Consider the following 12,854-nt stretch of genomic DNA (forward strand, 5'->3'; position numbering starts at 1 on the left):
TGGGATCACGCCCTGAGCCAAAGGCAGATGTCTAACCGCTGAGCCACCCAGGATTCCCACTTCTATACATTCTAATTTGATTTCTAGACTGTTTATTTTATTCTATCCAACTCTTTAGCATTAAGCCATGGGATCAAACTTGCTCAAAACCCCACAGTGGTTTCTCTGTAAGTTGCTTCTTAGAATGAGCGCCACCCTAGCCTTGAAAGCATAGTATCTTGTACATCATTTGAAAGGCACCATATTATTAAGCATTTTAACCACATATGCATGCAAAGGGATAGTCATTATTTTAGTAGAACAGTGCTCCTTAAAGAATAAGAATGGAAGTGTTCTGATATTTACAAATTCAGCAGATTAGCACACTTGTCTCCAAATCTTTGAGACTTACAACCTTATTTGTTTTCCTCTCTTAGTGGTTTAATCTTTTTTTTTTTTTTTAAAGATTTTATTTATTTATTCATGATAGTCACAGAGAGAGAGACAGAGAGGCAGAGACACAGACAGAGGGAGAAGCAGGCTCCATGCAGAGAGCCTGACGTGGGATTTGATCCCGGGTCTCCAGGATCGCGCCCCAGGCCAAAGGCAGGCGCCAAACCGCTGCGCCACCTAGTGATCCCGTGGTTTAATCTTTTACTAAGTATTGATTATTTTTTTTCTCCAAGGTCTCCACCATGTATTGTAAAATAATGCTGTCATATAAAACTTATCCGCTCTCCGCTATGTCCAAGTTTCTTGCTTTGTTGATCTAGTCCACTTACCTTTACTAGAAAGTCTGCCACATATATTATTTCAGTCATGTTGCATCCCTGGTAAATAATCTGTAGTAGCTTTAATTTGCCAATTACTTCAACATCTTCAGTCTGGCCTTCAGGACCCTTAAAAATTCTCTCTGATTTTTTTTTAATGTATGTCAATTTGAATTTTATGTTTCACTTGTGAGCTCACATATAAGGTCCTTTTTCCTTCCTTCCTCCTTTCCTTCCTTCCTTTCATCCTTCCTTCCTTTCTTCCTTCCTTTGTGCCTTACGTGTGGTATTTATCTTCAGAAAGCTCATTTTTTTAAAAAAATATTTTATTTGTTTATTCATGAGAGACACAGAGAGAGGCAGAGGCATAGAGAGAGGGAGAAGCAGGCCTCTTACAGGGAGCCCGATGTGGAACTTGATCCCAGGACGCCAGGATCACGCCCTGAGCCAAAGGCATCTGCTCAACCACTGAGCCACCCAGGCTTCCCTAGAAGGCTCATCTTAAATGTGTAACACATTGAAAGTTTTTTTTTCTTTTCTTTCTTCTTCTTTTTTTCTTTCTTTTTTTTTTTTTTTTACTTTCTGTAGTTAAAAATGTTTTCAGTAAAGTGAGCTTTGCAGATTGCTTAACTCTGGATTTTTTAAAAATGTTTTATTTTAAAGTGTGTGTGTGTGTGTGTGTGTGTGTTTTAAGATTACCTGTTATTTATATGTTAGTCATTCATTCTATGCTTTCCAGTTCTATCATTTTCTTACTTGTATTTCCATTCCTCTCTTTTATAGTTTCATATTTTAGAATAGCTCACAGATTTTTATTTTCTGCAGTATCAGCTGTGCTTTCACAGTATCTCTCCAGAAGAGATCATATTCTTCAGAGAGAAGATCATATTCTTGGGGTTTTTGGTGAAATTTGTATGAGTCTTCATATATTGTCTATCTTGGTTTCTTCTCATCTATTTCATCTCTATCTTTTCTTGGTCTTTTCCCTTGACTTTGGGTATCTGATGCTCAGGCAATATATTTACTTTCACTCTTTTCAGAATGACAGTTTTGTGAAACTTCCCAGCTCCTTAATTAAATTATTTTCTGAAAACACACTTTTTCTCTAAATATTCTGGGTGCTCTTCCTTTCTCTTATTCTGAAGTACCTCCCTTAGTGAGCCAAATGCCTTTTCCCCCCTAATCTTTTAGTTCATCTTTAATTAAGATAAGTTCTGCTCCAACTTTCTGTTTGCCTCTGGAGTGATTCATTTCAGTCCAGTTGCAGCAGTTGAACTACAGGCTTAGTTGCTCAGTGGCACACTGCTGGAGATACAGCATGCTCAGTACCATTCTTGATTTCTATGGAGCTTTTACCAAGCAGAATTGTATTACTTTGCTGTTGTTACTAGAGGACACCATAAAAAGCAACCACAAAATCACAGTGGCATGTAGAAATAAGGATTTCCTTTTCCTTTTGGGTAGTCTGAGCTATACCACGGATGTCATTGGGGTTTGTTCCCATGTCTGAAGTAGATATGGAGTCAGCTCTGTTCCACACGTCTCTCATCTATTTATATCAGTGGGATAGCCCACGATTCTCCTCTCATGGCAATGACAGAAGCCAAAGAGAGTGAGTAGAAAATGGATATCCTGACATTTACCTCATTTAATTGGCAAATCACATGTTCAAATCCAAGGCCAAAGGTGGTAAAATATACTTTTCTCCTTTTTTAAAAAAATATTTTTATTTTTAAAAAATTATTTATTTATTAGAGAGAGAGAGAGAGAGAGATAATGAGCAGGGGGAGTGGCAGGCAGAAGGATAGGGAGAAGCAGGCTCCCCACGGAGCAGGGAGTCCAATGTGGGGCTCCATCCCAGGACCCAGACCTGGACAGAGATCATGACCTGAGCAGAGGTAGATGCGTAACTGACTGAGCCACCCAGGCACCCCTACTTTTCTCCTTTAATAAGAGAAACTGAAAAGTCACATGATGAAGGGTGACTATAAGGGGAGCATGAAGAATAAAGACTGATGTAACTTACCACATTTGTTTTTCCATTACTTACAATATCAAGCCCTGTGTAGCTGAGCTAATGCAGTAAAAGAGTAACTCCAGCTAACAGTAGACTTTTATCAGGAGTACAGTTGTCTCTGCTAACACAGTGTTTACCCTAAACCAGTTATTTAAAATATTTTATTGCATTATTTCATGTAATATTCATAGAAATTCTAAAATTTAGATGTTATTACTGTTGGCAGTTTTACAGATGAGACATTCCATTAAATTTATCAAATATTTAAGAAATATCTACTCTTTTGGGGCACTGTTTTGTGCCCAAATAGACAAGGTCCCTGTTTACACCTTGAGGGTGTAATGGAAGAGAGATAAGCAAATTAAGATAATTTCAGAAAGGATTCTTTCCTTCCTTCCTTCCTTCCTTCCTTCCTTCCTTCCTTCCTTCCTTCCTTCCTTCCTCTTTTTAAAGATTTTATTTATTTACCCATGAGAGATACACAGAGAGAGAGAGGCAGAGATGTAGGCAGAGAGAGAAGCAGGCTCCATGCAGGGAGCCTGATGTGGGACTCGATGCTGGGACTCCAGGATCATGCCCTGGGCCAAAGGCAGATGCCCAACCACTGAGCCACCCAGGCACCCACCCCCTTTTTAATTTAAATTCCAGCTAGTTAACATACAGTATAATAATTTCAAATTGAATAGTTTTGGTGATTCAGTACTTCATACATCACCCAGTGCTCATCACAGCAATTATACTCCTTAATCCCCATCACCTATTTCATCCCTAGGCCAGGATGCATTACTTTCACTTCTGGAAGGGTGGAGATTGACTAATTAAATTACTCCTGTGAATACTCTATACGTATGTGACTGTCACTTCATCATTACCCTGGATGACAAGGCTTGGGCAAATTTTACTGGTTGGCAGTATTTCATAGATGGAGTCAAACATTTCAAGAATGGGAACAGTAATTTCGTCTAACTTTTATGGATTGTTATAATGATTAAATGAGATAGTGTGTGTGTGATATGCTTAGAATAGTGACTGATTAATAAAAGTTATGTAAGGTCTTGTTAAATCATTAAGGGATGAGTCCAGGAAAGCCAGAGCTTAGAACCTGAAAACAGATATCAAGCATCATATTTGAGGTGACAAAGTTAGAGCAAACAATCAAGGTGTCAAGAGGCGAGGAGATGTGGAACAAAAATATGCATGCATACACACATGCACGTATGAAGTAGATTGGGGGAAATTGGTTTTGTTCAAGATATAAACCCTTGTCTAAGCAAAAGTTTTAGAACTCCATCTTGTTGGGTTCTGACCTGTAGAGAAGTAGGATTAAAAGTATATAGCCTGGAATATAAATTTCTCCTACCTCTTCCTTGCATTTCGTTTTGCAAAAAATAAATAAATAAATAAATAAAATAAAATAAAATAAAATTATGAAGCAGAACTAGTGTCAGTGATGACTTCGGTGAAGAGAGTGTTGTTCTTCTCTGCAAAGCCATGTTAACTGCCTGTGAGTTTTATGTAAATACATTGATGTAATACAGTTATACAAAATCATCTTCAAAAGAGGTTCTCTGTTTTTCTACCCTGTAATTATCTTTCCCACTCTAATCCTTCCTATATATAAGTTCTGGAGCTTATACCATTTTGGAACGTAGTATGATGAGACAGGATGGTCCCTAAATTTGTTGTGGAGTTCGATTTGTCATTAAGTCTTACTAATGCTGAAGCAGGAATAGTTTTAAAATTTAAGGAAAGCATTTTTTTTTGTTACAACAATTGAGATAGGCAACTCTACATGTCTCAATTCATTTCAAGTGTTTAAGATTGCTAGACATTAAAATTTTTTCTGGTCCACAGGTGACATTATCTTATTGGGTAGCAAGGTAAGCTTTGTACCTAACTGATCATTGGCTCCTTTCCTACCTTATTGGGTATGTGTTCATCATTTTTACTTGCTAAATATTTATAATAATATATATGCATTAGCTCCTGATTCCTCTGGTCTATGTCTTTTGGTCTCTCATTTCTTCCAGCTAGTTAAATCATACTTCTTCCAAAATCCCTGGGGCTTTTTTGTGAGTAGGAGAGGGAAAAAAGGAGTAAATTCAAGGTAAAACTGACAGCTACCTCTATTTAGCTACCAAAAGTAGAGAAAAGAAAGTGTAGACTATTTTAACACTTCATTTCGTGTAGGAGTAAGAACAGAGGCTGTGTCTTCTGTGTGTTTTGTTTGTGTCCCTCGTAACCATCAAGTGATCTGAAACTGTTTCTGCATGGAAAGTATTTACTCTCTCAAGACCAGGAAAGGGACACAAAGGCCCACAGTCTAGTAAAGTACAGAAACTGAACAGATGGAAATTTCTTTCATTTAATTGGATTCACAGGCTCTGAGGGGAGGCAGAAAAAGTAATTTGAAGGAGGTCAACCTGGGAGGAAATCAGTTTCATGGTTAGTGGGAATGAATTTACCATATAAGAAACATCATAAATATAAGAAATATACCCTAAGAAATACTATCTAGTGTCAGTAATATCAGTTATGTCTCACAGCATTCAAGAGGAACAAAAAATTCCCTTGAATTCAGGAAGTCTTTGTTTGAGATTCTACTCTTTAAATCTATGAAGTTATGGTTCAGATGGGATCTGTGGTAGCCATAAAGTGTGTACCACATAAAGAGGCATCTACTTAGGGTGATAGATTATGATGTTGAATTTGAAGAGAATGGCTTCTGCAATTCTATAGCCAATCTCTCTCTTATAGATCTGCTTATGGAAATCAAATTAGGGGTGAGGGGAACCCATTTGTCTTGGAATGGCAGATGTAAAGATTATGAGTTAGAGTACCATTCTTTACAAATAAATTGTTCTGTGCTCTTGGACAGGCTGCTTAATTGTTAATGCCTCCTAATATCTCACCTATGAAATTTGAGATCCAAATTCCTCTTGCATAATGTATTTTAGAAATATAGTGATGAAATTGTCCTTGCAGTGCTATTGAGGTTTGGGATGAGAATCACTCATTCACTGTCATGGAGATCACTAAAAATTATAAAGATGGATAAGTAAGAATTAAATTCTAGCCTCTGAATGTACTAGTACCTAATAGCTTCATTGGGTAATTTTTAGGGTTTCCCTTGAGGGCAATTTTGATGCCAGGTGGTAATGAAATGTATTTTCTCAATGCATTCCTTTGGTATTTTAATTTTAAAAGTTGAATTTTCTAGTGTAAATACCTGACATGAAGTTTAAAAATGTTTTCTGGAGAGTGTTTGAAATAACAGATAATCTTGCAAAACAAAGTAGGTTAAATTTATAATGTTGCTTTAAGAGATGGTTAAAAGCACATAAAATCCTTAATCCATCATGGTTAAAAACATTATTTTTTAAGATAATTTGAAGCTATCTTTAAATTTTTAAGTGCATCTCATTTAAATTAAATTGTTTTAAACCAAAATGCTTTTGAAATGAATAGCACTCCCAACATTCTCTGTTGAAGTAAATTGAGCATTATTTAATTTCTTCTTGATTACTTATTGCTGTGAACCTAATTCATTTTCATGTTCTAATGTAGAGATGCTCTGAGACTTCTGGAAGGTTTCTTGGTCTTACTTAGATAAATGGCAAGGTCTCTAAGCTCATTGCCTTAAGTCTGCTTTTTGTCTTTTTTTTTTTTTGTCTCTTCCCTTACTGTTGGTCATCATCATTAGATGTTACTTTTTATTGCTGTAGTGTACCTTCTTGTACTCTCCATTCCTTTCCAATTTATTGCTTCTAAAACTCGCTAGCCCAGGAAACCCAAAGATAATGAAAGTAGTTGAATAAGACCAGCTTTTACAAAAATTTTAGACTTAACAATCAAGGTGATAAAAATGAACATTAAGAAGTGTAGCATGGTGAAATGGATCTGAGACAGAAATAAAAAGTAGCATGCTGCCCAAAAGTGGTGATAGTATGTAAATCAGGGGGTAAAGAAGCTTTTCCAAATAGCATGCTAAGTTGCTGCTTCAAGGGCAGTAAACAAATAGTCAAAAGGCAAAATAGTTTGCATTTGAGGAACACAATAGTGGCACTCAAATTGCATAGTTTCTGCAACTTGAGTTGCATAATTTATTATCACTTTCAGAAATTAAAAAGATAACTAGAACTAGAACTTGTTCTGTGTAAGTAGCCCAGAATCCTCTTCAAATATAAACAAATACAGAAGAAGTAATGAGAAGGAGCTGGGGTGAATTCACCACACATTCATTGACTGCAATTTGCTTAGTGTCTCCTATTGGTGAGGCACTGTGCTAAGCCTTAGGGATACAGCAATGAATAAGGCAGATCTATTCCCTGCCCTCCTGAAACTTAATGCCTTCTTCTGCACTTTGAGCTATGTCTATGAATGTTAACATTAGGGGGAGCTAAGTGGGAAATATATGGAAACTGAACTGTTTTTGAAGCTTTTATGGAAGTCTAAAATTTGCTCAAAAGAAAAAAAATTAAAATTAGAATATGGAATGGGCCTGTGACGGGAGGCAGCACTGGTGTGTTGGTGAAACTGAATGACATTCAGGGTGGCCAGACCATGGGGAGGGGTGAAGATATGGTTTACTTGGCCATCCCCATCATGGGTCAATGCTCTGATGACAAGGATGCTGGTGACAAGGTTTCTGGAAAACAGAAGCTGTTAATTCTTAACATGTAATTTTGGTCTGATCCTTTTTCCTTTCCTTTCCTTTCAAATTATGTATTGAGTTTTTAATGCAAAGTAACTGCCAAGCTAAGGTTTACATTACACTTCACCCACTTCCCTTCTCATAGAGCTAATAACTAGATTTTGCCAAGAGAATGTGAAGCTATAGGGAATTGGAGCCACAAGATAGAAGAAGCCTGAGTCTCTAAATTACCACATGGAAGATAGCTCTTATCAACAAGAAACACTTGCATTAAAATTTGACTGTGTTAAGCCATTAACCTTTTGCATTTATTTATTACAGTAGCTACAGTTGCCTTAACCACCAGACATATTAAAACAGAGATACTTAAAACATCCTAAGAGTGAGTGTTGATTGTGAAGTTTCCAGATCATTAAACAATCCTGCTCTATGGATCTTGGCCATTACTCCTTCAGGCATGCTTTAACCTTTGTTTTAACTTAACAATTATTTGTTAAGTATCAACTCTAGGCCAGACGGGCAACATGGCAAAGTAGAAAGAGCCCTGAATTAGGGACAGGATGAGCAACATTCAGAGCCTTTCACTTACTACTGGCTGAGCAATATTAGTACGCTTATCCTGAACTTGTTTCTCTTGGTACCCTATGAATAGTAAGTAGACTCAGTACAGTTCTTTAGGTTTTTTCAAATATTTGTTTATAGTATTTCATTTACTTCTCAAGAGAACTACTTATTTGATATAAATATTATCACCCACTATCTTCTTTCACTGTCACCAACGTTTTATAGATAAGGAAGCTCAGATTGGTGATATCAAGCAAAATGCTGCTGAAGTTATAGGGCTGATAAGTATTGTAGCCAGGATCTTAATAAGGTTTTCTGACTCAAAATCCCATGCTTATTCTTCTTTCTCATCTCATCACCTACAGAATGTGAAAATGACATCAGTCAGAAAATAAGAGAATTATATGAAAAATAACCTGATATTCATTATTTTATTTTCTGAGTTTTTAGCCTCAATTTCTACTGGACTTCACCTCATATAATCAGGCTCAAAAACAAATGTGTACCTAAGCCTCTTTATGTGCCTATAATTTATAGGAAATACAGTTGTAAGAGAGGCAAGAAGCTGGTTGGTGGGTACATGAGGTTCATTATACTAGTCTCTTGCATAACTGAGAGCTTTGTAATAGTTAAGAAAAGACAAATACAAAGGAAAACAAAACCTTTGTATATAGCATATATTTATATCTCTATCCTTTAGTTCTCAGCTAAACTTCTTGCAAGGACAGCTATATCACTTCCTCATTTTCCACTCTCTGTGCATGAATCTATAGCCTGTCTCCTACTGCCACTAGACCTTTGAAACTGCAAGAAGGTCACCAATAAGCTCCATATTAACAGTAATACAAAATGAATTAATTCCAGAGGTCTGGGTACACCATAGTTACAGTTAGTAACAGGTCTTATGCACTTGAACATTTGTGATGAATGTAGATCTTACATTGTGTTCTTACCATAAACAACAACAAAAAAGCAACAGAAGGACTCAAGGAAACTTTTGGAGGTGATGGATACTTTTATTACTTTGTTGGTGGATGATAGTAACATGAATGTATACATATGTCCAAATTTACCAAATTGTGTACATTAATTATGTGCAGTTTTTGGGCAACAATTGTACGTCAGTAAAGCTGGAAAAAAAAGGAGAAACTGCATGGAGATTCAGCAAGTATAAAATATGAAGGGAGTTTAGAGGAGCTTTTCGATTTTTATTTTGAAGGAGAGAGAGAAGAAAGGAGTGATAATAAGCAGTTGCCATGAGACGTGGGACTTTAGGGAGAGAATGAAAGAAGAGAAATTTTATTTATTTGTTTATTTTTTAAAGGTTCTATTTATTTATCAGAGGGGGAGAGAGAGAGAGAGAGAGGGAGAGAGAGAGAGAGAATGTACAAGCTGGGGCTGGGGTAGAGAGAGGCAGAGAGAGAAGCAGACTCACCACTGGGCAGGCAGCCTGAAGTAGGGCTTGATCCCAGGACGCAGGGATCATGACCTGAGCTGAAGGCAGAAGCTTAACTGACTGAACCACCCAGGTGCCCCATAAGAGGAATTTTAGGAAGTCCCTGCACATGTTGTACAACGTGACTTCTCCTTTGCTACTTCCTCATGAGATGTATTCAGTAAAGACTCTTACTTGGGGGCACCTGGGCAGCTTGGTGGTTGAGTGTCTGCCTTTGGCTCAGGTCATGATCCTGGGGTCCTGGGATCGAGTCTAGCATCAGGCTCCCTGCAGGGAATTTGTTTCTCCCTCTACCTATGTCTCTGCCTCTTTCTCTGTCTCTCATGAATAAATAAAATCTTAAAATAAAAGACTCTTACTTGAAAAAAGGTCAGGTATAACCCTAAATCCTTACTTTATTTGATATTTTCTTTTCTTGGCATTCTTTATTGTTGCCCAGTGTCAAGGCATACAATATTTTCTGAATAAATAAACTTTTTTTTTTTTTTTTGGGTTTTGACAGGAAGTGAAAAAAGTTATGCTTTTTCCTTCTCAGCTCCACTGGCTGGCTCTTCCACTGTTTTTGTCTTTAAAGTAGATATCTTCCGTATATCTACATTTACCCATTTTCTTCTCTGCCTTCACATGGAATGATTTCATTCTTGTCCACTATTTCCCTCACAGCCTCCAGTTCTACATAACTGATAGTTCTCAAATGTGCATTTCTAGATCAGGAGTCTGAAAGTTAGACTAGATACTGGGTATCTCCATCTGTGTCCCTCAAGAAAGTGAAACTCAACATATCTGTGATGGTTTTAAAATGTATCCATACTTCCTTTGGTATTCCTCCTTTCTGGAGTTGGAGCTTAATTCCCTGGCCCTTGAGTTGGGCTGGACTTAGTAATTCACTTCTAATGAATAGAATGTGGCAGAAAGGATAGAGATGACTTGCAAGATTAGGGCATAACAGGTGTAGTCACTTCCTTCTTGCTCTCTCGCATCACTTGCTTTGGGGCAAACTAGCTACCATACTGTCAGGACACTCAACCCCATGGAGAAGACCCTGAGATGAGGAGTTAAGGCCTTCTGCTCACGAGTGAATTTGAAAGTGATCCTTCAGTCTCAGCTGGTTCTTCAGATGCCTATAGCCCTGGCCATCATCTTGATTGCAGTCTCATGAGAGGCTCTGAGCCAGAATCACTCTGCAAAGTACCCCTGAATTCTTGACCCCCAGAAACCATTAGATAATAAAAATGTACTATCTCAAGTCACTGTGTTTGAGCTAATTTGTATTGAAACAATAGATAACCATAGGTGTCTGAAACTGAACTCATTGTATCTATACCACACACCTGTCTCTTTTTCTTGATTTTTATGCCCGAAACCCAGAAATATCCATTTTTCTCACTTTCCATGAGAAGCCCTGAAATCTTGCCAATTTAACATCCATGTTATAGATGCTTCTTCCCTGCTGTTACTACTTAATACCATATTACAGGCCGTTATTTGTCATTTAGACCTCTTCAACATTGGTCTCCTCACTGTTGATCTTACTCCTTACCAAGATAGTTTGGACTTTGAAGATTTTTAGCTAAGATGTAGAATAAATTTGCTACTTCCCTGCTTAAAATTCTTTAATAACTACCCACATTTTCATCACTTATAATAATGGTTCCCAAATACTGAGAACAAATAACACAGGAAAATTTGAGATATCGTGGTGGGATTTATTCTAAAATCTAAATTCAGCATCAAGGATCATCTTTTAAAAGGATATAATTTCAGAATGTATTTTTGGTATTCTAAGAAATAGAAGAGTAGTCGTTCATTGTTTTTATTATTGCTGTTTTCAGTGTCGTGTAGCAGTGAAGGATAGCTCCAATTTAAGAAAATAAATTTTGATTTATGATGTCCAATAAAATTAAATTGTGTACCTGATCATTCACTACTCCCACAAATGATTGCTATGTAGTAGAGAACAAAAACAATTTTAGTCTCTAAACACAAGGAGCCATTCCATGCCTCTGTACCTTTGAATGCTCTAGTTCTCCTACTTAGAATAGTTTTGCCCTGGATTACTTGAAAAGTATTATACCTCAAGACCTAGCCCCATTGATCTCTCCTCTGTGAAACTCTTTCTGTTCTACCCAACTGAAATTGGCTACTCTCTGTGTGATTGTATCAAACATATTTCTATTACTATAGTTATTTTGTTCTTTTGATATTCATTTACACACTTATCTCTCATTCTAGACTGGTGGCTTTTTAACTGGCAGACTCGTGTGCATGTGCAGAATTAAAACATTATAAGATAAGGTTGTACCTTTGTTCAGGGAAATACTGCTTCTTAAGGAAGATAAAAATGTATTTATTAATTTTTGTAGATTTTATTTCTTTATTCATGAGAGACACAGAGAGAAAAGCAGATATATAGGCAGAGGGAGAAGCAAGCTCCCTGCGGAGATCACAACCTGAGCCAAAGGCAGACACTCAACCACTGAGCCACCAGGTGCCCTTAGAATATGTATTTAAATAGCTATAACATAAATTAATATAATGTTGGTGGAATAAATGATATAATTCAGAGTGAGAATTTCCAGCTAAAATGATTGGGGGAGGCTTTTCATATAGAAGTTATTTTATGAACTGGTTGTAGAAGAATAGTCAGGATTTTTGAGATCAGGGAAGATATTCCAAGTTGCTAAAAAGGACCAAGTGTGTCTTGGAGTCTGAAAGAATGTTGAGCCTTCGTTTGATTGATGTACAGTGTTGGTGCTATAGAACAGTGAGAGACAATATTTTAGAAATATAAATGGGGCTGAGTGTGGAAAGTTTTAATGCCAGGCTAAGGATTCAGTTGAGAATGGGGAGCTATAGAAACCTCTGTGCAGAAGGAAATGATCTGATCAGAGCTGTGAGATAAGGAGATTAATTTGGAGGCAGTAGTGGGATTGTGAGGAGCAAATCTGAGTGTGAAGAGATTACGGTTCGGCGTATTAAAGCAGCCCATGCAAGAGGCAGGTTGGATCTGAGATACAGTGAAGGCAGTTGGGAATAGCAATGGGCTAAGGATTCTGGAGACAGAAGAAATTGGTAACTAATCTGATATGGAAAGTGAAGAAGAAAAAGAAAAGAAAATCATACTTGGAAGTTTTAAAACTGTCTGAAGAGATAGAGAAAATCATGAGGTACTGCAAGGGTTAAAGGTATATCATCTGACCTTATATATCTTGCAAAGTTAAAAAAAAAAAAAAAAGAAAGCTGTTGAGCAACAGTGAGATGAAATGTGTCGAAATATCTCATTTAAAAATAATTGTCCTAGAGTCTATAATAGTGTAAGCTTTAAATCAATAATGCTTTTTCTTTTTATTTCTAAAATGTCTATCAGATCCTCCCCAACCACCCTCGTTTCAGTAGGAATTATTATTATTTTTT

This window comes from Vulpes vulpes, chromosome 15, assembly GCF_048418805.1.
Source record: "Vulpes vulpes isolate BD-2025 chromosome 15, VulVul3, whole genome shotgun sequence".
In the NCBI taxonomy this organism is placed as follows: Eukaryota; Metazoa; Chordata; class Mammalia; order Carnivora; family Canidae; genus Vulpes; species Vulpes vulpes.